The following is a 27,193-nucleotide window of genomic DNA, read 5'->3' as shown; positions in this document are numbered from 1 at the left end:
TTTTATAAGTTTCTCCATCCAGTGCTTATTTCCTGTCCTCTAAAATTGCTTCTGTTTATGATTTGGTTATTAGTGTTTGAGTGTGGTTGCTTTTTCTTTCTAGGGCATCAGGAAAATGTTCAAAAATAATAATCTTTTTTTGAGACAGGGTCTCATGTACTCAATATTGTACTCAAACTCGCTGTCCTTAATGCTGTTTCCTCGACCTCCCATGTCCTGAAATTAAGGCACATGTCACTATGCCTTATTTACGTGATGTTAGGAATGGACCTAGCGTTTTATACATGGCACTCAAGCACTCTACCAATGGAGTTACATTATCAGCCAAGGTATTAATCTTGAGTATAGACATTTAGGGTTGACTCATGGTCTGTCATCACTGAGACTTGGATTTTGAGTAGCAGAGCTGCCCATGGATCTTAAAATGCTTTTACCCTTTAGGTTATGTCTGTGATCCAAAGTGACCTCAGACAGGGTACTCATTTCCCATGTCTTAAGGATATTTACGTATGATTTTACACAACATTTACTTCCACTTTGCTCTTCTAACTGAAGTTTACTTCAGGGTTTTCTTGTCCTTGTATAAAAAGTGAAGCAATAGCTGTTGTTGGGTTGGCTCCATCATAAGTTGAGGAAGTTCATGAAGAGTTACCTGACAACAATTTATATTAGTGTTATCAGATGCTTTGACTATGAGTTAATTTCAAATATAGTTTGATGTTTTCATATGGTTCATGGATATAAATAAATCCTTCAGAGGTTCATTCTGTTAAGGGTGTAACATCTGTCATGCTATAGTAAATTAATTTTTAAAACCTTAGTATTTGCAAACAAAATGACATATGGGGTGGAGGATAGTAGGTAAAATCTAAGTTTGGGTGTAGCACAACATCAGAGCCTGGACAATATTCTTAGTGAAACTGAAAAGGCTATGGATCTGAGCTGTATTTAGTATTAGTCAAGGCACACACATAATTCATAGTTAACTGTGAAAAGACAAGCTACAATATTATACTGACCAAAACAGAATTGCAGTTGGCAACAATTACAAATGTCTTTAATTATACAACGTTAGAGTAACTTAAATGCAAATTTTATGACAAAATTGATGTTGAAACCTGGTGTAGTGGCTTATAACAGTGTATTTCCAACTGAGACAGAAGGATTGCAAGTTCCAGGCTGGCTTGTGCAAAGTGGTGAGATGAGCTTCCACAAACAAAGCAAAACAGAAAACTAATGCTAAATAAACTAAATAAAGATCTTATATATTTTGGTTTAGTTTGATTTTCTTTTTGTAATAGGGAGAGAGAGAGAGAGAGAGAGAGAGAGAGAGAGAGAGAGAGAGAGAGAGAAGAAAACAAGATCAAAATACAATCAATGTATGCATGTGTTTCAAATAATAAAAAAGATACTTAGTATGTCAGTGCATGCATCATTAGGAGCTACTTTGTTAATCATTGTGTCCTACATTGGCACTACTATCTTAGTTAGGGTGTTTATTGCTGTGATGAAACAGCATGACCAAAAAACAAGCTTGGGAGGAAAGGGTTTATTTGGCCTACACTTCCATATTGCTGTTTATTATTGAAGGAAGTTAGGACAGGAACTCAAACAGGGCAGGAACCTGAAGGCAAAAACTGATGCAAAGGCCATGGAGGGGTTCTGCTTACTGGCTTGCTTCCCCTTACTTGATCAGCCTGCCTTCTTATAGAACCCAGGACCACCAGCCCAGGGATGGCATCACCCACAATGGGATGGGCCCTCCCTCAGCAATCACTAATTAAGAAAATGCCTTACAGCTGGATGTTATGGTGGCATTTTCTCAGTTGAGGTTTCTTCCTCTCTAAGGACTCTAGCTTGTGTCAGTTGACATGAAACCAGCCAGAATTTTTAAGTCTTCCAACTTTTATTTTTTGATTTCTCAAAAGCATTTGGAAATTTTTAGTCAAAGTGTTCACTGAAGATTTTAGCTAAGTGAAATTATTGCAAACATAGCTTGCAAACAGGAAGGCATTGAAATTATTTCAGGAGAACTGAAATTAAATGATGAGAGTTCAAATAATTTCTAAGATTTAATTTTGCAATTATATACTTAAATGTTGGTATACCTTGACTTCAAAGCCTCTTTTGATGAAGTTCCTATTTATAATAATAATAATAATAATAATAATAATAATAATAATTAGGAAGTATCAAAAGTAGAGACAACCTATTTTAAAAATTTTGTCACATTTAAAGTATTTGTTAAAGAAAGATACTCCTAATAGAAGCAAAAGCTACTACTTGAGAAACTATTTGGCCTTATATATCTATATATTTCAACAAACTATAACTTGAAGTAGCCTCTAGGTATAGAATTTGTACCACATGAGCTAAAGGTAAGTTTTTATCAATTCAGATGTGCCTTACCTATCCATCTATGGTTAGTTGTCATTCAACAAGGGTGCCAAGGTAGTTCAGAGAAGCATAGACTGTCTATTTAAAAAATAATACAGGGAAAACTAGATATCCTAGCACAAAACCATGAATTTAGCTTCAATATACCACAACATAGGCAAAAATAACTCAAAATGAATTGAAGATATAAATTTAAGAGCTGAAACTAAATTCTTACAAAGAAACATAGATGAAAACATACATGAGCTTGAATTGAGAGTCTCTAAGATATACTATTACAAACACAAGTAATTAAAGAATGAAATCAATAAATTAGACTGTGAAAATTGAAAACTTAAAAATATTTATTTGTGTGTGTGTGTGTGTGTTTGAGTATAGGTATGCACATGCCATGGCACATGCATGGAGGATGCAGGACCACACCTGGTAATTAGTTCTTTCTTTCCACCATGTGAGTCCTAGGAATCAAATTCAGGTTCTCAGTCTTGGTGGCAGGCCCTTTTACCTGCTGAGCCATCTCTCTGGCCTGAAAACAAACAAATTTACATCAAAAGATGTATGTTATCCAGGCAGTGAACAGATAGGCTTACAGTAAAGTGCTTGCCTGGCAGGCATGAGGACTTGAGTTCCATCTTTAGCATCCATATAAAAGCCAGGTATGGTATAGAACTTGTAATTCCAGTTCTGGGGAGATAGAAATGTGCAGATTTCTTAGGCTTTCTGGTCAGCTTTCATTGCCTACCTCAAGAGTTCTAGGCCAGTGAGACCATGTCTTAAAAAATGCTGGGTACTACCTGATAAACAGCCCCCAAGGTTGTCTCTGGCTTCCATATGCATGTGCACATATGTGCACGAATATCCACATATCTACCAACCCCTCCCACACACAATTGACTAGTCTATAGCTGATCTGAGTGGTGAAAAGCTAAACTTGTCTGTTTGGATTAAGAACAATGTAAACAATGGTGGTCATTAATATAAAAACCCATAACTAGCCAAAGTATGAAGAATAAGTGATGGTGGTATGCTTGGCCTTAATTGGGACAGCTATATCCCCCTCCAAGGCTCACAGAACATCATGGAAGAGGTAGTGGAAAGAATTTAAGAGCCAGAGACTAGGGAGATATGTAACAAAAGGACATCTTCTGGAAATAACATAGCTGTTGCACTCCAGAATTTACTGTAGCTGTGGTTATCCAAACAACACTTGTACTAGATTAAGCTTATTAGCATTTCATCATGGATCAGAGAGGGACCCATGAAGCCCCATCCCTCCTGGAGGAACTATTGGTACTTAATGGTTGTTGGGAGATGGGTGGCATTATTTTTTAAAAACTGCATCCTATTTAGTTTGCATACTTTTCATTTCAGGACAAAATAAACAAAACAAATGAACAAGACATAAAGCACAGCACCTAGACCTGCTATTTGGCGAAGGAGGAGAGACTTTTCTGCCTTAAGACATTAAAGACAGGAGTGAAGAAATAATCTGTAGGCATCGGCAAAAAGCCAGTAGGGTCAGAGTTAGTAAATGCTGCAGCGGAGCCAAAGGGAAAAATATACAAAGGGCACAGGCTTCCCAGTGGGAACTCTACTTCCATGTGAAATGATAGTATCTTCATCATGCAAAAGTGGTGGGATCCGCTACACTCAGCTCTACTGTCACTTCATTTTCATCAGTGCCCAGGCGCAGTATGATCACACAGTAGATGTAGTTGGAGTGGGTCTTGGGATCCTCAAGGGAGAAGCCAGGGGAGAATAAAGTGGTTTTAAACAGTAGCACTACTAGGTTCTGACAGCCTCGCCAGTTATTTTGCTGAAGGCTTTCCATAATGGGGTGGTCAGGATGGATCTCTATGTGCTTTTGTGCCATTAAGTAGCAAATTGTAGAGTTTTGTCTTGGAGTGCTTGCACCTTCATGATTGGCTCCATTGATGACTGCCCATTTGTAAGTGCCTTTCATAATGCAGCATAGTGAAGAGACAAGCTTATTGGAGATTGTCACCTTTTCAACTTTCTTATCTAAGATCTTCATGAGCTTTCAGAGATTCTTAAAATTTCCCTTGTTCTACTCCATTTTATTCTCCTTCTCATCCCCTGGTAGCTCCATGCCCTCCTTGATCAAAGATACTGGGCTTTTCCCCATACAACTCCTTGACCTGCTGCATGCAGCACTTATAAATAGGTTCAGTTACATATACCACTTCAATGCTCCATTTCTTCATATGCTCCACGAAGGCAGAGTTGGCTACCCAGTCTTTGCTTTCAGTAGTGATGCAATAACTAAATTTCTGTGTCTCCTACATGGGAGATACATATTTTGATATGAAAGTCATCTCATATCCAGTCTGGGAGGTGTGGTAGCTAAATAGCTCAGAGAGACATCATTGCTAGTTAGTGGAATATTCATGGATTCCAAGGTTTAGCTTCTTAGAGAATACCTCACAGAATTTCTTGTAGTTCTCTTTGTCTTCTCCTAGCTTAATATTGAGCTCAAAGTCTTTCTTCACAATGTTTTTGTGGATGACTTTCAAGGTTTTGCTCTGTTGCAGCATTTCTTGGGTGATGTTCATCCTTGGCGCCAACCACATCACAGATAATGCTCAGAGAGTTTAGTAGTAACTCATCATAGCTGTCCATGATGAACACATGATGGACAAAGAGCTTGATGTTCCTGATGTTCTCAAAGAGGACAATAGGAACTTGCCAATAGGTCACAAGCAGTGCCCTGGATTCCAATTGCCCTTCTACAAAGAAGTGTTTGATTGCCAAATGGTCATTCCAGTTACTGATGAAGCTCTTAGAGCATTCACTATATTCTTCAGTGATACCATCAGGAGTTCGGGTCCTAATGGTCTTGGTCTGGCTCAATTATTTCTGAATAATGTATTTCTCCTTAATTTTCTTGTTTTTTTCCCCTTATTTTTACCAGCATCATCCTCTTCATCCGATCTTACATCTTCAATCTTAGGCTTATCCTCATTCTTATTGTCATCTTCGTTCTCTTCATTTGCCTCATTATCACTGATCTGTTTCTGTCTTTCCTTATCCAAATAAAGAGTGATAGGATAGCCCATGAACTATGAGCGCTTCTTAGCTATTTCATTGACCCTCCTCTCCCTCTAATTATTCTGTCTGGTCTTTGGGGTGAAGGATCACTTCTGTATCCTGGCCAACAAGCTCACTGTGATATGCTTGTACCATCAGCAGAAGACTCACAGGCATATTATTCATCATTATTGGGCTTTGTGATCACAACTTTCTCTGCCACCAGAGAAGCAGAATGGAATCCAATACTGTCTTTTTTGTTAACTTGATACAAGCTAGGTGTATATGAAAAGAGGGAACCACAATTGAAAAAATTCATTCCATAAGATTGGCCCGGAGGCTAGACACAAGGGGGTGGGCCTAGGCCCTATCCCAAAGATATGACAGACTCTGAAGACCTCCTATGGAAGGCCTCACTCTCCCTGGGGAGCAGAAAGGGTATGGGGTAGGTAGAGTGTTAGTTGAGGGGGGCAGGGGAGTAGGGGAGGCAGAGGGAACTGGGATTGACATGTAAAATAATCTTGTTTGTAATTTAAATAAAAAATGGAGAGAAAAAAAGATTGGCCTGGAGGCAGCTGGGTGGTGGTGGCACACATCTTTAATTCTGAACTTGGGAGGCAGAAGCACATAGATCTCTGTGAGTTGGAGGCCAGCTTCATCTACAGAGTGAGTTCCAGGATAGCCAAGAGAAAGCCCAAATCAAAATACAAACAAACAAATAAAAAATGGCCCGGAGGCATGCCTGTGGACTCCCCTCCCTTTCCCCTCCTCTTCCCTTCCCTCTCTTTCCCCTCCCCTTCCCTTTCCCCTCCCTTCTCCTTCCCTTCCCCTTTCCTCCCCCCTCCTTCCCTCTCTCCCTCCCCCTCCCTCTATTTCTCTCTCTTCTTTTTGAGAGAGTAACTTTCTATGTAGACCAGGCTGGCCTTGAACTCACAGAGATTCTATCTGCCTCTACCTCCCAAGTGCTGGGATTAAAGGTGTGCACCACAACTCCCAGCCATTTTTGAAACAGGGTTTCTCTGTGTAGCACTGGCTGTCCTAGAACTCACTATGTAAACCAGGCTGGCCTCAAACTCACAAAGAGCCACCTGCCTCTGCCTCCCGACTACTGGAATTAAAGGTGTGCGTCACCATGCTCCACTCCTATGGGGAATTTGCAATTAGTGATTGATATGGGAGAGTCCAGCCCATTGCAGGTAGTGCTACCCTAGGCAAGTGATCCTGGTGTGTATAAGAAAGTGGCTGAGCAAGTCATGAGAAACAAGCCAGTTAGCATTATTCCAAGGTGTCTGCTTCAGCTCTTGCCTCTAGGTTCCTATTTTGAGTTCCTGACCTGATTATCATGAATGGTAGACTACAAGCTGGAATATGAAATAAACCATTTACTTTCCAAGTTACTTTTGGTCATGATGTTCTATCACAGCAATAGAAACCCTAACTAAAACAAACACAAAACTGCTGAATCCTAGAAGTGTCTGCACCAGCCTGGAGAGCCTCCATGAAAGTTTTGTGCCAGACTGAGAAATGGTTTCCAAATTATCTGTGAGATCAGGCTTGGTCATTGCCAATGCTTGTCTCCACCAAAGTCAGGGTGCATTTCTGAGAGTTGGGGATGATGTCAATTTTCAGCATTTTACCCCTGTCCAACTTGGACGGATCTGCCATGCTATCATAGTAACTCTTGTTCAAGACATCAGAAGCATTAGAGATCAATTTCTGCAGGAACATTTCCTTGTTAGAATAGAAAGTATTCATGATGAGGGGCTTAAGTTGACTAGGTTCTGCCTCCACCATTGTCTGGTGGTACACATCTCAGGCATCTTGGGAAGGAAGTACTGCATTAATCCAGACCAGGTTGAGCTCAGACTGTCTCTGACTTCAATGTTAGCATCAAGGCTATTTAGAGTAAAAACTTGGTTCATCTAAGTTGGACAGGGGTAAAAAGCTGAAAATTGACATCATCCTCAAACCCTCAAGAGAGCAGGGCAGTGTGTCATTCTTTTCAGTGCTCCAGTAAACTCCCACCCATGCTCAGGCAAGAAAGTAATTAAACTCAGTGGTTCATATGCAAAAAGAAAGAAGAAAAATAGGAGGACTTTTTGAGGATTCTAGCAAGAGAGTGTCTGTGTGGGGGGTGATAAGAAAGAGGAATAGGGTAAAAGAACTAAAATTCACTTTAAATATGTATGAAACTGTCAATCAATAAATCTAAAGTGTATTTGTTCTGATCATTTCTATTTTGACATTGAATTGGAGGTCCTAGCTAGTGGGAAAAAGCAAGAAAAAGAAATAGACTGAAAGTGGGAAAAGGAAAAGGAAGAAATAAAATTGTCTTTAAGAACAAATGAAATGATCATCTATGTTAAAAATACAAATCTATCAAGAGATACTAAAACAATTAAATTAGTTTATCACAATTTCATAATACAAGATCAAAATAAAATATTGTATTGATGAACAATTGTAAATTGAAATAATATCATGGATAAATAGTATCATTAAAAACATATGAAATATTTAGGCATATATCTGACCAAGGACCTGAGGGAGTCTGCAGCCTGTGTCTATGGTCTTGCTCATGACATCCAGCCTCATGAGACTGAACCTTGGAATATGTACCACAGGAACCAGTTCCTAGGTTCCAATAAATAGCTAGGCCCTCTTGGCTCATCATCAGGCTATCCCTTTCATCTGTTACTTGTTATCTCTTGATACAAGTCAGTGGTTGAAATTGGCACCAGTGCTTATGGGATGTTGTATAAGACCAATGATCTGCATAGTGGCTACTTTATAGCCCTTAAGAGTCCCCAGTGAAGGAGGCAGTGGGCCTTCCCATCAGGATGGGTTTTGAGGTAGTCTTACTGAGGAGGCTGGAAGTATTTGAGAATGTCTATTTTGTCTGGCTGATGGATGTCTATGCCACTTCCTGAACTGACCAAGATACTACTAAGGTGACCCTAGTGTTTGAGCATCTAGACCAAGGCCTAAGGACATCTGTGGACAAGGCACCTCCACCAGGTTTGCATGATAAGACCTTAAAGATTCTCATGTGACAGTTTCTAAGAGGCCTAGATTTCTTTCATGCAAATTGTATTATTCACCAAGATCTGGTGTCAGAGAACAGTCTTGTGACAGGTGGTGGGACATGTAAGCTGGCTGATTTTGGCAAAGCTGGATTCTATAGCTGAGAGAGAGAGAGAGAGAGAGAGAGAGAGAGAGAGAGAGAGAGAGAGAGAGAGAGAGAGAGAGAGAGATCTGTGGTTATTACATTATAATACCACACTCCTGAAGTTCTGAAGTCTACATATATACCACCAGTGGATAAGTGGTGTGTTAGTTGTATGTTTGTAGAGATGTTTCCATAAGACCCTCTGTTCTGTGGAAATTCTGAAGCTGCCTGGCTCTGGGAAAATCTTTTTTTTTTTCTTTTGATACAGGGTCTCTCTCTATAGCAATGAATATCCTGGAACATATTATGTAGATGAAGCTGGCCTTGAACTTGATTCTGGGATTAAAAGCATGCACCAACATGCCCAGCCAAAATCTTTGATCTTATAAGACTGTCCCCAGAAGGTAACTGCCTAGGGCCTGGACCAGTGCAGTCAGTAGTGTCAGAGATGGAGGGGTCTGAAGCACAGCCAGCTGTGCTGCAAATGCTGACTTTTCCTTTTTTTTCTTTTCAAGACAGGGCTTCTCCGTGTAGCTCGGACTGTCCTGGAATTTGCTCTGTAGACTAATCTGGCCTTGAACTCAGAGATCTGCCTGCCAAGTGCTGGAATTAAAGGTGTCTACCACCACACCTGCTTGCAAATGCTGACTTTTAATCCACAGAAGTGCATCTGTTCCTTTCGATCCCCCTCCTGTGGTACTCTTTTTACTAAGGTATGTATTATGTATGTATGTATGTATGTATGTATGTATGTATATATGTATGTATGTTGTGGGGGAAGGTTGTATCCTGCTATGCAAGTGAAGGTCCCAATAATGAAACTCAGGTTTCTTCTAGTTCCATCCATTTGCCTGTGAATTTCAAGATTCCGTTGTTTTCTTCTGCTGAGTAGTACTCCAATGTGTAAATATACCACATTTTCTTCATCCATTCTTCGGTTGAGGGGGCATCTAGGTTGCTTCCAGGTTCTGGTTATTACAAATAATGCTGCTATGAACATAGTTGAACATATGTCCTTGTTGTACAAATGTGCATCCTTTGGATATATGCCCAAGAGTGGAATTGCTGGATCTTTGGTAGATTGATTCCCATTTTCCTGAGGAATCACCACACTGATTTCCAAAGTGGCTGTACAAGTTGGCACTCCCACCAGCAGGGGAGGAGTGTTCCCCTTTCTCCACATCCTCTCCAGCATAAACTGTCATTGGTGTTTTTGATTTTAGCCATTCTGACAGGAGCAAGATGGTATCTCAGAGTTGTTTTGATTTGCATTTCCCTGATGGCTAAGGATGTTAAGCACTTTCTCATGTGTCTTTCAGCCATTTTAGATTCCTATATTGAGAATTCTCTATTTAATTCTGTACCCCACTTTTTAATTGGGTTATTTGGTGTTTTGGAGACTAGCTTCTTGAGTTCTTTGTATATTTTGGAGATCAGCCCTCTGCAGAGGTGGGGGTGGTGAGCCCATTCTGTGGGCTGCTGTTTTGTCTTATTGACTATGTCCTTTTCTCTTAAGTTTTATTTTATATTATATTATTTTAGGGGGGAGGTTGTAAGGGCAGAGGATGGATACAAAGGGATGGGGAAATGAATGGGATGGAGATACATGATGTAAGTCACAAAGAATAAATAAAAAGAAGGAGGAAATGTCTGACCAAATAACTGCAAAATTTTAATGCTTAATGTAGTAAACATTGCTGAAAGATCAAATGAAACATCTAAAGAAATAGATAAGTATTCTTATGAGTATAAATGCAAATGTCACTTATAAATATTATGATAACAGTGCTCTCTGACTTTATCTACAGATTTAATACAATCTCAATCAAAATCCCTGCCAGAAGTTTGGGTTTGCAAATTGAATCTAAACTTTGTATTCCTGTGCAAAAATATAATACCAGCTTTATTGTTAGATAAAGGAATGCTGGAAAACATTCATTGGATATTTAGTGTGTGCTAGGTATTGCTTCATGTACTTTGAATGTTTTGATAAATCTAATCCTCTTAACATGTTACCCTTAGTTTATGGATATGCAAACAAAAGCACAAAGTGTGAATAATTTGTTTGAGCTCATCCGATTTTGGTTCAGAGAGTTTGCCACTGAACCCAAGCAAATGGAATCCAGAGTTGCACTTTTGAGCTATTTGTAATAAATATTTTTGTATCCATTACCATTTGGTGCAAACAACCACAAGATCTCAGTGACAATGATCATTTAGTATGCATATGTCTGCAATCTGGGCAGAGTGGCTTTTGCTGGGCTCAGTGGAGCAGCTCCAAATTTAGGTTGCATTCAGATTTGCTTCATGTATTTATTCTCCTTGAATGACAGGATTAGCCAAGACCTATTCTTCTCATGGTAGTAACAGAAGCAAGAAAGATACCTCTGGTGAAACAAAAGCCCACATCAATCTGTCTATTATTTTACACTCTAATTATTTAAATAAAAAGGAAGTAAGTAGAAAAGTGAAGGTTTAGCCAGGTGTGGTGGACTATACCTAATTCCAGCACTTGGATGACTAATGTAGGAGAATTGCAAGTTGGAGGCAACTAGGGCTACATAGTAAATTCCAAGCCAACCTGAGCTACACAGCTACTGTCTCAGTTAAAAACAAACAAACACCAAAACAAACATTACAACCAACTAACAAACATTAAACCCTACAGCTTTCTTTTCAGATCAAGGAATCCCCACTCTGTTTTCTGATAATGGGGAACTGACAGTAGAGCCAAGCATGTGCTCCATAGGCAGATTACATTAGAAAAGTCAAGAGCAAGAGAAGGGCCATTTCTGTTCAGTTCAGTGACATACACAACACATGATAGAATAATAGGGGAGATAAAACTTCGATCTAGACTTGTTCAGGGTCTTATGGGGAGGAAAGCAAAGGCAGAAACATCCCTGAGGGTGGAGAAATGTTAGAGGAAATGTCAGAACCAAAGAGAGGAAGGCTTTGTCTCCTCTAGAGTATAAGGGCCAGGTTCTGTGCATCTTGGCATCCCTAACATAGTACTGTTGTCAAACTGTGTTCAAGAATTATTTGTAGTCAAACCATAAAAGAAATGGTTACATTTTTATTATTGAAGAACCTCCAGTTTTTTCCTCATTTAAACCTCATTTCCTAAGATTCTGCTTGGCTTAGTAGCAGACACACATGTTTGCCTTCTGACAAGTATTTGGGCCATTTGGTGGGGTTGTCCTGAGTTACTCAAATGTAGTCCAGAAGAATCTTGTTTTGCTGGGGCTTATCACTGATTGCAAAACTAACCCTGGCTAGGGAAACTGGAAAATTCTGCTTAGGGCTGTGCATTTGTTGTTTGCAGTGCATGTGTGCTTGCATGTGTGTGTGTGTGTGTGTGTGTGTGTGTGTGTGTGTGTGTGTGTGTGTGTGTGTGTGTCCATGTGCACTTTGTGTAGAGTTTCCATGTGGAAAAGAAAGGCAAGATGTTGCCCAGCTGGATAGTTCTGGCAGAGCTTCTTCACATAATCCTCTTGGAAGTTTCTGCAATGCTTCTCCCCCTTTCAATTTCTATAGAACTACAAAATTTACTGAGTCTGCACAGATGTGACCTGAAGTCATCACTGAGATGATTTCTGACTGCTCATGCTGGGATGTCAGAGTGTATGATGGGAGGTGTATGGGTATGTGCCTTTATATAATCCAGGTATTGTTGGAAGGAAAAAAGCCAAAGTCATCAGAAATCTTACAATACACACTTTGGCCATGCTTTCAGAAGCTGCTCTTGTCATGGGCACTAGCATTTATCATTTCTTAGCAGTGAAAACTGTTTAGTGCAATGCTATTCACAATAGCAAGAAATAGAAACAAACTAAATACATACCAACTGATGGTTGGATATAAAATGTGTGTTACATACACAGAATAGATTGTTATTTAGCCATTAAAAGGATTATTATTTTAGTGATATAATCTATGCACAAGAAAATATATACCATATTATTACATACATATGTGGTCTAAAAAGAATTAGAAAAATCTAATTGCATAGATGTTTAGAATAGAACAATCATTACATGAGAAGGGAAGAGTAGGAGAGGATGATGATAAAGAAAGCTTGATTTGTAACAATTTTGCCATTAAAAACTCCATCCATGTTGAGATGTCAATTTATATTTTCACTGTATGGGTGTTATTTAGGAACCATATTGTTAAGATTTGATGAGTGCCACAAAAAACAGGCAACTGATAACCTCACACTAGCAAACCCCATAGAATGGAAACACACAAACACTTACAACAAGACCAAATATAACAGGAATTAACAACACTGATCGTCAATATCTCTTAATATCAATGGTCTCAACTTACCTATAAAAAGACATAAGCTATCAAAATGGATAGGAAAACAGGATCCCTCCTTCTGCTGCATACAAGAAATGCACCTCAACCTCAAAGACAGACATTGCCTCAGAGTAAAGGGTTAGGAAAAGATTTTCCAATCAAATGGACCTACGAAACAAGTGGGTATAGCTATTCTAATATCTAATAAAATAGACTTCAAACTAAAATTAATCAAAAGAGACAGAGAAGGACATTTCATACTCATCACAGGAAAAAAATCCATCAAGATGAAGTCTCAGTTCTGAATGTCTATGCTCCAAATACAAGGGCACTCAAATTTGTAAAAGAAACATTGCTAAAACTCAAATCACACATCAAACCCCACACACTAATAGTGGGAGACTTCCACACCCCCACTTTCACCACTGGACAGGCTGCCAGACAGAAACTTAATATAGAAATAAAGGAATTAACAGATGTCATGACTCAAATTGACTTAACAGACATCTATAGAACATATCAACCAAACATAAAAGAATATACCTTCTTCTCAGCACCTCATGGGACCTTCTCTAAAACTGACCACATACTCAGTAACAAAGCAAATCTCAACAGATTATAAAAAAATGGAATAACCCTCTGTATTGTATCAGGTCACCATGGCTTAAATTTAGAATTGAGCAACAACAATTGCATAAAGCCTACAAACTCAGAATTTCAAAAAAGGGTTAGTACCTATACTCCTCAAGTTGTTTCACATAATACAAACAGAAGAAACATTGCTAAGCCCTTTTTGCAAGGTTATAGTTACCCAAACCACACAAAGACACAACTAAGAAATAGAATTATAGACCAATCTCCCTCATGAACATTGTTGTAAAATAGTCAATAAAATACCAGCAAACTGAATCCAGGAAAACATAAAAAAATCACCCACCATGATCAAATAGGCTTCCTCCCAGAGATGCAGGAATCATTCAACATATGAAAATTTGTCAGAGTGATCCACCATATAAAAAAACTGAAAGGAAAAAATGAAAAGAAAACATGTTTTCATATGGGAAAACAAAACCCCAGAATAGCCAAAACAGCCCTGTGTAATAAATGAACTTTGGAGGCTGACTACAGGCTCTACTATAGAGCTACAGTAATATAAGTAACTTAGTTTTGGCACAAAACAGATGTGTGTATTAATGGAATTGAATTGAAGGCTCTGATACTAATCTGTACCTATGAACACCTGATTTTTGAGAAAGAAGCCAAAATAGTACAATGGAAAAAAGAAAGCATCTTTAACAAATGGTGCTGGCATAACTGGATGTCAACATGTAGAAGAATGCAAATAGTTCCTTATCTATCCCCATGCACAAAACTCATGTCCAAGTGGATCCAATACCTCAACATAAATCCAGTTACACTGAACCTCAGAAAAGAGAAAGGGGAAAGTGTCCTTGAATGCATTGTCACAGGGTACCACTCCCTAAATATAACACTAGTACCACAGACTTTTCGAGCAACAATCAATAAATAGGACCTCCTGAAACTGAGAAGCTTCTGTAGGACAAAGTATACTGCCAGCAAGACAAAATGGCAGCCTAAAGAATGGGAAAAGGTCTTCACCAACCCCATACCTGACAGAAAGCTGATATCCAAAATATATAAAGAACTCAAGAAACTAGACACTAAAGTACCAAATAATCCAATTTAAAGATGGGGTAGATATCTAAACAGAGAATTCTCAAGAGAACAATCTCAAATGGCCAAAGACATTTAAAGAGTTACTCAACATCCTTAGCCAGCAGGGAAATGTGAATCAAAATGACTCTAAGACACCATCTTACACCTGTCAGAATGGCTAAGATCAAAAACACTGATGACAGCTTTTACAGGAAAGGATGTAGAATAAGGGGAACTCTTCTCCATTGCTGGAGAACAACTTTAAATGGAATTAGCAGGAATTATAAAAGGTAAGTATGTCCTGGAGACTTTGAGACACATAAGTGTGGCTGCCACTTTTAAAAATTGGAAGAAAGAGAAATCATAGACAAATTAAATTTGGATCCCAAGCAAGAAGCTAAAAAAATGTGACCAGCTGTATGTGTTGTAAGATCAAAATAAGGTGTCTCAGTTAGGATTTCTATTGCTTTGAAGAGACACCATGACCACAGCAACTCTTATAAAGGAAGCACTTAATTGGGGCTGACTTACAGTTTCAGAGGTTTAGTTCATCATCTTCCTAGTGGTGTGCAGCAACCACTGTGCTGGAGAAGGAACTGAGAGTTCTACATCTTGATCCACAGGCAGCAGAAGCAACTGTGTGGTACACCGGGAATAGCGTGAGTGTAGGAGACCTCAAAGCCCACCTGCACAGTGACATACTTCCTCCAATGAGGCCACACCTACTTCAACAAAGACACACCTCCTAATAGTGCCACTCCCTATTGAGAACATTTTCTTTCAAACCACCACATAAGGGAAGTATTAAAATATAGAAGTATAAAAATATGGAAGATGACTCTTTATGGTGCCCACTAGGTGGCCATGTAAAGATAAAGCAGAATAACTTTCCTAGTTACGAACTGTCAGAAACTCATTGAGTACACAATGTAAGCAAGCTTTGCACTTTCTGTGAGAAGCACATGGTCACAGAAGTAGCTGCTGATGTTCTGGGTGATGAGTGGAGGATTATGTGTTCTATATCTGTGGTAGGAACAAATGGTTTTCCCATGAATCAAGGTGTCTTGACCCAAGGCAGAGTACACCTGCTATTGAGTAAAGAGCATTCTTGTTATAGACCAAGGAGAACTGGAGATAATAAGTGCAAGCTTGTTCATAGATGCACTGTGGATGCTTATCAAGTGTTCTCAGCTTTGTAATTGTTAAAAAGGAGAAAAGAGTATTCCTGGACTGACAGACACTATTGTGCCTCAGCAGTTGGGGCCCAAAAGAACTAGCAGAATCTGAAAGACTTACAATCTCTCTAAGGGAAATGATGTCCACCAATATATTTTCAGAAGGCAAGAAGCCGACCCAAGGGTCCACATCTTATTACTTCACGTGTCTTGCAACCCAAATGCCTATGTATTGCTCGAAAGAAATAATGCACTGAGAATAACAAGGAGAAAACTTTAGAAAATTCTACTTTTAGCCAAGAGAATGAAGGAAGCCAAAGAAAATGCCAGGGACAGATTGCCAAGAGTTATAAGCTGTCCTCACTGAGAGTTTCTACTTATAATTCTGAGTCAAATAAAAAGCCCTTAAGAATAACAAATAAATGATTCAACATTGAAACAATGGAAGATGACTTTTTCTCTATGTAAGTAAAATCTAAGAATAGGCAGTAAAAGGCTGGTATAATAACTTTTTAAATTATTGGGGATCCATACTTTTTTGTTTCTCATTCCATCATCCTTTGTCTTTATGGTCCAAAATGGTGGGTAGAGTTCCAACCATCACTTCTAGATTCATGGAATGAAATAGAAATGGACAAGGGGAAATAGGCCAGTTTTTTATCTTTTAAGGTTTTCTAGAGGCTTCCATACAGGTATATTTATATATCATTGGTTAAAACATATATTAAATCCCATGTCTACACTGGACAATGTAGTCTTATGAGTGGCTGGTATTTATCTGAAAATCAGTTTTATGACAAAGAAAGGCAGATGGTTTTGGAGTAGGCAACTACAAGTGTGTGTTCCAGATGTTTTCTATCAATAGAATACAATATAGGCTTTTAGGAAATCATGGCAGAAATGCTATGGCTTCAGGAGTGGAATGAATGGTAGTGTACTCTCCATTCTGGGTTTTAGTCAATGATGTATACAAACCAATTTCTCTTCCTTCCAAAACTTACTCAACCTTGTTTTCTCAATGACCCTCTGCCATTTGTGTTGCTTCAGTGCTCATCTCTGTCTAACCCAAGTGATTCTTTTCTTTAAGGCTGAGACCCAGGTTCTCAGTTTCCCTTCCTACTTCCCACCCTTACCTCAGGCTGTGGGTCTTGTTTTCTCAGTGATTCAGGAATCAGGTAAATGCATATGAGTTGACTTCACATGGGGTGAACTTTGACCTATGAGAAACAAGAAGTGGATGGTGACCAGCTATTAAAGTCTCCCACTCCATTTTCCCTCCATTTTGTGGTGTTATTCTGACATACCACTTTGTGTATGGTCTGTCTGGAGTTATCTTACATGGTTAAGTTGTTAGCTATGTGTCTTTAATGGTCAGTGCCAACTCATCTAGACATTATTTTGCCATCCTTCACTTGTTGATTCTCTTCTCCCTCATTTTGGCTGTCCTAGGATTGCAGAGGTTCAACACAGAGTAACAGTTAGTAGAGCTATCTCACCCTGGAAGGACCTTGTTGGGACTTCTTTTGCTTAAAGACATTGAATTTAAAAGTGGGCAAGAGCAACAGGGCCTATGCAACTGACTCCCAACTAAACCTAGGGAAAGAAAAATTGGAACTCCCTATTGGGTAGCCTTACCACTTAGGAGCAGAAGCAAGCTCTGTCCCCCCCCCCCCCATCCAATCTATGGAAAAGGCTGGAGGAGAGAAAGCATAGAGCAATGTTTTTCTATCAAAGGCACAGTGGCTTTGGCCTATGGTCAACATAGCCCAAGAGAAGAAAGAAGTCAGTATGGACATTCGTCTCCCTTGTCAACACTACCCTAAATTAGTCACCACACTTTCAATCATGCTTCCTCTTTAGCTCTTTAAGCATCCATCACTTTTTAGCCAACAACTGACTAAGCCCATGCCTTTATTACTTCTTGCATAAATTAATCTCCCTGCTTCCACTCTTACCTCTTTCCAATTAGTTCTCTAAATTAATAAAATTGGAAAAAGGAAAGTAATATTTTTCATTCAGAAACCTGTATTTTTCCTTCACTTTCTCTCAAAGTTTTCTCAGTGGACACTGAGCTATAATCCAAGCTTCTTATATTAAGATCAAGTACTGGAAGTAGTGTAAGACATGCCTTGGGGCCAAAAGTTAAGGAGGCACAATTCCCAATGTGGGTCAAATCATGGCTGGCACTTAAGAGTGAATGTCACTTCAAATGCTAATTCCTATGTGGCTTGCTTGCCTACTCTGGTGACAACACCTTTGTATTGGCCTCTGATATTCCATCTGGTTTCCTCTATGGTTCCTCCTCCACCTGAGTCCTCATTTGTAACAGTGGACTGCTTTGCAGTCCCTGAAAGTCTTATCACAATGTCTGTCTTACTAGTGCATTCTTTATGGAGATTCAGGATAATGACAGAGGGACAGAAACTCATGTAATAATATTGTCCTCAGGATAAATCACAAATAACAGGAGAACAGCATATGTTGAGTGATCTTTCAATCATTTACTGTAGGAAAGTACATATAAAGAGCTAAATTTACTATATAGTAACCATTATATATATATATCACTGGTGGTAAGTATGATTATATTGTTGTGTAACCAACATTGCCATCTTTTTTCAGAATTGTCTTCATTTTGAAAAGTTGAAATTATTTTATTATTATTATTATTTGAATTAGAAACAAGATTGTTTTACATGTCAATCCCAGTTCCCACTCCCTCCTCTCCTCCCCTACCACCCCCCCCAACTAAAATCCTACCTATCACATATCCTTTCTGTTCCCCGGGGAGGGTGATGCCTTCCATAGGGTGTCATCAGAGTCTATTATATCCTTTGGGATAGGGCCTAGGCCCACCTCCATGTGTCTTGGCTCAGGGAGTATCCCTGTAAACAAGGAGGACCCTAAGAGAGACATACATGGTCCCCTGGAGATGGGGAAAGAGACAAGATTTCTGGAGCAAATTGGGAGCAAGGGAGGAGGGGAGAGGGAGCTAGGAGATTGATAAGGGGAGAAGAGGAGGGGTGAGGAGGACATGAGGGAGCAGAAAGGTTGAGTCAGGGGAAGAATAGAAGAAAACAAGAAAGGAGCTACCATAATTGAGAGAGACATTTTAGGTTTACAGAGAAATCAGGCACTAGGGAAAGGTCTGGAGATCTACAAAGATGACACCAACTAACAATCTAAGCAACAGAGGAGAGGCTACCTTAAATGCCCTCCCCTGATAATGAGATTGATGATTGTCTTATATGCCATCATATAGCCTTCATTCAGCAGCTGATGGAAGTAGAAGCAGACACCCACAACTAATCACTGAACTGAACTGGAATTCAGTTGTAGAAAAGTTGAAATTCTTATCCATTGAATAACTCCTTATTCTCCCACCCCTCAGCCCCTGACCACTGGCACATGAGTCTCTAGTAGACATTCCACATTCAAACCACAACATGTAGGTACCGCATAAAAGTAGAACTAGATAGTAATTGTCTTGTACTTAACATTCCATTTGAAATCATCTCCAGAAACTTTATGTTGTATTATGTGTCAGAATTTTCTTCAGTTTTAAAGCTTAGTAATATTCTATTTTATGTGCATACTGCATATTATTTATTTTATTTATTTATTTATTCTGTCCATGGACACGTGTCATTTCCATAGTTTAGCTGTTGTTAATAATGCCACTATGAACATATATATTCCAATCTTTCTTTGAGACCCTGCTTTAAATTCTTGAATATATATTCAGAAATAGAATTGCTGAATTACCTGGTAATTACAGCAAATGTCATGTGTTATGTTTACCTCAAAAACATTCAGATTGACAAAAGCCGACATGTAAAACAAAATCTTAAAACACACAGCATCATATCTCATAGCATATGGTTTCTCTGGTGTAATGTAAAGTACCCTAGCAAAGATAACCTGGATTTTTGTGCATGTTAGTTTTAATCTATATGACAGGGTTGGCTGATGTACATTTGAGATTCTCTAATTGAGGATGTTCATTCAAGAGATTACTAACTTTCCATAGACTCTAATCAGAAATCAACATTCCCAAAGCAATTGCTATAATTCTTCAAATATTTTAATCTCAAATCAATATTACAATCTTTGTTAATTAGCCTAATGGATGTTAGAAATGATTTTTCATTGGTGATATGAATGACATCCAAGTAGTGTGCATTAGCTAGAAATATTGTCTAGGAAGTATTGCCCTTGTACACTGGGGTATATAGCCAATATTCTATATATAGCCTTTTAGAATGTTGCTCTACAGTTAGGATTCCAGACTTTTCTCCTACTTAGCCATTTATTGGAGGACATGTTTACCTGATTCTGACTAGAAGTTTTGAAAATTCCAACACTTCAAATACCCACATGTAGCTCACATGGACCTGTTATAGTTTGAAACTTCAATTTCTTTCACAGGATTGTGTTTTGGTTCTTGTTCCTTTGCATTATTTTCAGAGTCTGTGGAGCCTTTGTAAGGTGTGGCCTGGATGGAGAGGTAGTTTACTACAGGAGGGTCTTTGAAAGTTATAGTCCGGTTCTGGTCCTGATCCCACTCTCTGCTTCCTAGTTTTCTATGAACAGTTGTGGCTGCATCCTCCGACCACCACTGATAGAGTTGCGCTGCCATGCTTTTGATGATCAGATGAAGAATGGATTGAAATTGCTCCAAAATGGGGAGTGAAGCTCATCAGACAGCATGCTTGTCTTGAAGAGGACCTGAGTTTGACTCCTATATTCACACCAGGAAGCTCACAACTGCTTGTAACTCCAGTTTCAGGGGCATCTGATGCCCCCGGTCTCTGTGAACACCTGACATGCACATACCCCCATACATACATATAATTAAAAATTAAAGAAATCTTTATAAAAGAAATATTCCCAAAATGATGATGCAAAGTCAGTCTTTTAAGTTGTCCCTGTCAGGAATTTTGGCCACAGTGATACAGAAGTAACAGATACAGGACCGTTCATGCAAGGTACAGTAGGGGTAGCTACGAGGTCAAGAAAGACAGCTTCCTTGAATTTCCAGGCCAGAGTAGGTGGCCATCTAGGGCTCTCCTTATGTGACTATATGAGTGTCACAATTGGGTCTGATACTTGCTGCTAGCTTCCTACCTGGCAGTGTGATTGTTGAAGAGATCCATTGCCCTCATCTCTTCATAAGATGATACCCATCCCTTAAATATATCCTAAAATCAGTCACCAGTTTGCTTAGGTTGAGTTGCAGCAATACCCAATTTGAAGCAAATAAAATGGAAAACTGGAAATGAAAATGAAGTATTTATCCTAAGTTGGAGATGTTTTCTTGATTGTAGAGGAGAGCTTACTGCCATCCTTTGGCCCTTAGCATGTTGTAACATATAACCCCTGCCCCCAAAGAACTGGGGAAAATCATTCCAATGAAGCTGGGTACACCATACCTTGCAACTAGGATTCACTTGCTATCAAACACTGCATGTCCAATAGTAAAATTTACTCAATAAAAATTTTAAGTTATATATAGATGAAAGTTAAAGGTGGAATGTTTTAGCACATTTTTCTTTAATTGCCTTTACCCTGGGAAACATAAAATGTTGGATAAATCTAAGCACAATACAAAAACATTGGATGCTAAGCATGTGTCTGCCAGGAAAAACAATCTTGATAGTTTATGATGCAAAGGATCCTAGACTTGTCTACCTGGGAAATCATGGATTTTTTTGACAAACAATTAAGTGGGAAAAAAGAAACATTTTAGTTTGAGTAAGAGCTAACATTTCCTTTAATTCCTTAAGCTGTAATAGTGGAGAGGCACCTTAAAATGCCCTTCCTCTATAATAAGATTGATGACTACCTTAAATTCCATCCTAGAGCCTTCATCCAGTAGCTGATGGAAGCAGAAGTAGAGAGTCATAGCTAAACACGGAGATGAACTCCTGGAATCCAGTTGTAGAGAGGGAGGAGTGATGAGCAAAGGGGTCAAAACCATGTTGGGGAAACCCACAGAAACACTGACCTGAGCAAGTGGGAGTGCATGGACCCCAGTCTGACAGTTGGGGAACCAACATAGGTCCAAACCAGGCCCCCTGAATGTGGGTGTCAGTTGGGAGACCAAGGCAGTCTATGGGACCTCTGGCAGTGGAACCAGTGTTTATCACTAGTGCATGAACAGGCTTTGAGAGACCATTCCCTATTGAGGGATACTCTCTCAGCCTAGATACATGGGGGAGTACCTAGCCCCTGCCCCACGTGATGTGACAGCCCTTGATGACCCCCCATGGGAGGCCTCACCCTCCCTGGAGGGTGGATGGGGGGTTGGTGTGGGACATGGGAGGATGGGAGGGAGAGGGAACTGGGATCAGTATGTAAAATAAGATTGTTTTAATTAAAATAAAAAGAAAATAAACAAATTAAGAAATTTACCAGATAAAAAATTCCTTAAGCTGTGACTATAATTTATTAGCAGAAAATTTGGGGCTATAAATTCATGATATAACTATAAAACTAGAAGATAGATTTTTCACATACTGCTCATGAGTACATCTTATATATTACTGCCATAATCAAATATTACAGAAGCCTATCAACAGAGCACATTTTAATGATATATCCACAATTGCTACTGTGCTGATGAGCGACTTATCTTGAATGGTAAACAAGTCAATTAAATGATATAATTAATATATTTACTGAGTTTAAACATGTCGCTGAATTTTTTGCCTCATACTCTGTGGTATATTACAGACTTTGGAGAATTGACTGACAATTTCTCAGCATCATTAAATTGTCTCATGTGTGCACAAAATAGCAGCCACTTAACACAGAGACTGTGCTGAAATACATCAGCGTGCAGACTCACACTGTCTCTTATTTACCACTCATTCGGGGATCCAGGGTAGAGGTTGTCAAATACTCCCCCAAAGGGCTCATGTGCTTCTGCCACCCTTTAAGGCCCTTGGATAGCTTTCAGCCTGGGTCATACATAGCATTGAGAATGCTTGAGAATGAGAAGGGGAGAAGAGGAGGGGTGAGGAGGACATAAGGGAGCAGGAAGGTTATGTAGGGGGAAGAATAGAGGAGAGCAAAATAAGAGATACCATCAGAGAGGGAGCCAGTACAGGTTTAAAGAGGAATCAGGCACTAGGGAAATGTCCAGAGATCTACAAGGATGACACCAACTAACCATCTAAGTGACAGTGGAGAGGCTATCTTAAATGCCCTCCCCAGATAATGAGATTGATGACTAACTTATATGCCATTCTAGAGCCTTCATCCAGCAACTGGTGGAAGTAGAAGCCGACAGCCACAGCTAAACACTGATCTGAACTGGAATCCAGTTGCAGAGGAGGAGGAGTGATGAGCAAAGTGTTCAAGACCAGGCTGGTGAAACTCACAGAAACAGCTGACCTGAACAAGGGGGAGCTCTTGGTCCCCAGACTGATCACTGGGAAACCATCATGGGACTGATCCAGACCCCATGAATGTGGGTGTCACTGTGGAGGCCTCGGAAATCTTTGGGGCCTCTTGTAGTAGATCAGTACTTATCCCTAGCATAGGAATGGACTTTGGAAGCCCATTTCACATAGAGGGATACTCCTTTAGCCTAGACACATGGTGGAGAGCCTAAGCCCTATCCCAAAGGATATGGCAGACTCTGAAGACCCCCTATGGAAGGCCTCACCCTCCCTGGGGAGCAGAAAGGGTATGGGATAGGTAGGGTGCAGGGAACAGGGGAGGATGGGAGGGAGAGAGAACTGGGATTGACATGTAAAACAAACTAGTTTCTAATTTAAATAAAAACGGAGGAAAAAAGGATGCTTTAAAGCTGAGAGAACTCTGCATCACAAATTGTGATGATGTCATTAGTAATAGGATGCATCCCTGGGAAATAGAGGGTATAACTTAGAGGAGGAAATATTTGGCATGTGAGGAACATGTACCCAAGTGTGGCTCAAGTGGGCACTTTCTTATAATTCCCATTGTTTTTTTGTTTTATCTCTTCCCAGACCATTTTGGAGCTCAGGGCAGGGAAAACAGGAAATAAAATTGAACATTCAGTGTAATGACTTGGCACCAGATTGCTCTGAAAAACTGTCAAAATCAAATTTTTATGTCAAATATATATTAATAGTTACTTGTAGATAGATTAAGTCTCTGGAAATTTTTTTAAATTTCTGTTAATTTTTAAAATCCCTTCCTTAGGGACTCCCTTTGGACTCATGGATTCCCCAACTCTGTTTTCCAATGTGCCCACTGCTCCTTCTGAGACCAGTAATACAGACGTGTCACCTTCAGCTCAATGGCTCTCTGACAACCCTCACTGGCCCGGAAGCAGATTGAAGGATCTCAAGATGAGAAGTGGCAGGCAGCAAAATTCCCCCTTTGTGGGATATTGAAAGCCTTAATCTTAGGCCACAGACAGTCAGAGACAAAGGAAACATAAAGATACTTGTGTTTAGGCCCAGCCTTTACTGGTAATCGGGTACCATTTTTTCCACAGAAGTGAGTGTCAGTAATTTTGAGCCTGGAGAAAATCAGATGGGATTGCCTTTGAAATCTGATTTACTGGAAGTCCTGAAGTAGAGGATGTTAATTTTGAAGTAGAAGCTGAAGGGAGAAGAAAGGAAGATGAAAGGATGTCTTTGTTTTGCTCTTCTACCAGGGAACACCCAATGAGAACACCTAATGAATACATTCCCAGGAACTGAACTTAATTGCATGTTCAGAGGCTAAAATGACTTCCTGTGGCTAGTGGATTGAACACTGTCTTTAGATTCAAAACTAACTAGATGACTTTAGTCATCTATAAAATGGGGATAAATTTGGATTTATTTACTCAAGGAATACACTGAAGCATCTAGTACTACAGTACAGAGAAATTGTGTAGTCTTTTATATCTATAGCTCCCAGAAAGTATATCCTTCAGCATTTTTTGTCCTTGTGTAGTAACAACCTTTAATCAAGTTGACCTTACAATCCACTTTAATTGACAAAGTGTGCTCAGGGATTAAGCATAAGAATTGCAAGCTCCTGCCTTTGTGGTTTTGGTAGCTCTGAACCATTGTGTAATATGTTCAGCTATTTTACAGAAGAGAATTTGTGGAGGGAGACAAAAGAGAGAAGCCTTGAGATCATACACACACACACACACACACACACACACACACACACACACACACACACACACTGCACATACCCCCTCACAGAGAGAGATGAAAGATACAGAGACAGATTATATATATATATATATATATATATATATATATATATATATATATATATATAGAGAGAGAGAGAGAGAGAGAGAGAGAACATAGGAATCCTGGCATCCTGACTGAGCCCAGGCCCCAACCAACCTGAATTCAAGCACATGAGTGATTACTGGCAAGACCAGCCGAATTGTGTAGCCAAGTCCAGCCTAGAGTGTGCATTTGTGAGTAAGTATAATTTTATTTTTTTAGCACACCAAGTTTTGGGGTATTTTCTTTTGCAAGAATAGGCAAGTGAAATAGGGATCAGGAAAGTTGTACAGATACTATGTATGCAATAGAACCAAGCTGTCCTCCTGCTCCTCTCTTCCTACATTAAGTTTGTTTTCTAGGTCCTTCATGAATACATTATGGCTTTTCAAGTTGCAGTATACACTCAGGCAAGGCTGAAAGTTTGGAATATATGTTAGTTACTTTTGTGTTTCTGTAACAAACTACTGATAGGGTCACCTTAAGGGATTAAACATTTATTTTGGCTCACAGTTTCAGACTGTTCCGTCCATACTAACATAGCATCCATACTAACATAACTAACATACTAACATCCATATCAACATAACTAACATACTGTGTGTCTGGGTCTATTGTCAAGTGGAATTTTATGGTAGCAATATATGATGAAGGGGCTTTTTCATTTCATGCTGGGTAAGAAATAGAGAAAAAATATAGGAAGGGATCACTGACAAGGGACCCCTAAGGGCCCATGCCCAATGGCCTACATTTTTCACTGAGGTCTCACCTATTAAAGTTGCCAGAACCTCTCAAAATAGCAGCATCAGATGGGCATCAAGCCCCTGAGACATGAGCCTTTCTGGGATACAATTCATATTAGACCATAATAGGCTAATTTGACCTTTTCTCTTCTTAACCCAACACCATCCTGCTATCCCCCCTTGTTCTCTCCCCCTCCCCTCTTCCTTCCTCTTCTCTTGTTTCCTTCTTGTGAGGCAGGGGTTTTGTATGCTGCTCAGGCTAGACTTGACCTTGAAATCCTTTTGCCTTAGCACCTCCCAAGTGCTGGGATTACAGATGTGTGCCTTCACACCTGGTTTACATTTTTCTAATATAGTTTATCAGTTAGTAGCCTATTTGTAAAAGACTCAGCCAGTTCTTCACTTCCAGCAGCAATATCACTTGTTTGCTCTTTCTCAAGAACTAAATTTCCCCCTTGTTCTCATCTTTCTGTAGATGCAGGAGAAAAGATCAAAGCCACTCTGAGATATGGTTGACATGTAGTCAGCTTGGCTCATTAATTAACAAAGTACTTTTCATGGCTTTCTGTAGCATGAGCAATGTGATTTCATGCCTTAGCAAAGCTATAAATTACGAATGTCATGGGTGCTTAAAGTGACTCTGGGTTTAACAGTTAAAAACACTGGCTGCTCTTCCAGAGAACCCAAGTTATTATCTATATAGTTTATTGTTATTCTTTCCATAAGCTATCAGCCAAAAGAAGCTCCTGAAATTTACCAAGAGAGGGCAACTTACACTGAGTGGACAGCTTGGGCTATTTGTCCAAACAACCCTGCAGCAGAGAAAAACAGTTGTCTCCCATCAATTTATCTGGACGAGATTTCCTTAAGAAAATGAATTGTGCTATAAGAGGGTTGAGGAGAGAAAACCATGAATGCAGTGCCTTCATATTCTTTGAGACTTGTTTCTATTTTTAAGTGAGAAGTTTTATTAGAAAGGGAAGGGAGGGGAAGGAAAGAGAAAAGGGGTAAAGAGACACAGAGACAGAGAGAGGACAGAAGAGAAGAAGGAGACAGGAAAAGTCCTATCTGGGGAACAGGGGGAAAGAGAGCTTGTTTATACACTCTTCTCATTAGTTCTTGACTCATCCTACTTTGAGTAGGCTACCTTTGTTTCTGCAGAGACTTTGGGAAGTTGTTGCTTGTCCAACAGCAGATTTCAAATATAGTTAATCCTAGGGTTAAGATTGGCTTTCACTGAGTCATGTATTTGATGTTGGTCATATGGAAATACTTTAAAAGTAAAGTTTCATAGAGATAATATAACAATCTTCCTGGCAATTGTGGTTGGCTCAAGGGTGGTGCTATCACCCCAGATGGACCAACTGGGGCTTTGCTGGGAAGTTTTCCTTGTATAAGTATTAAAGAGGTAAGCTCTTTTTACTGTGATTACTACATGTTAGGGTAGGA

At 39.5% G+C, this 27,193-nt stretch overlaps 2 pseudogenes; one reads left to right on the top strand and one right to left on the bottom strand.

Moving 5' to 3' along the window:
* Positions 1-4,018: 4,018 nt before the first annotated feature.
* Positions 4,019-7,239, bottom strand: LOC100753307 (annotated as a pseudogene).
* A 233-nt stretch (positions 7,240-7,472) lies between these two features.
* On the top strand, positions 7,473-24,158 carry LOC113837659 (annotated as a pseudogene).
* The last annotated feature ends 3,035 nt before the right edge of the window (positions 24,159-27,193 follow it).

This window comes from Cricetulus griseus, chromosome X, assembly GCF_003668045.3.
Source record: "Cricetulus griseus strain 17A/GY chromosome X, alternate assembly CriGri-PICRH-1.0, whole genome shotgun sequence".
Lineage (NCBI taxonomy): Eukaryota > Metazoa > Chordata > Mammalia > Rodentia > Cricetidae > Cricetulus > Cricetulus griseus.
The sequence above is the reverse complement of the archived record's forward strand: the minus strand, read 5'-3'. Positions and strand labels throughout refer to the sequence as shown.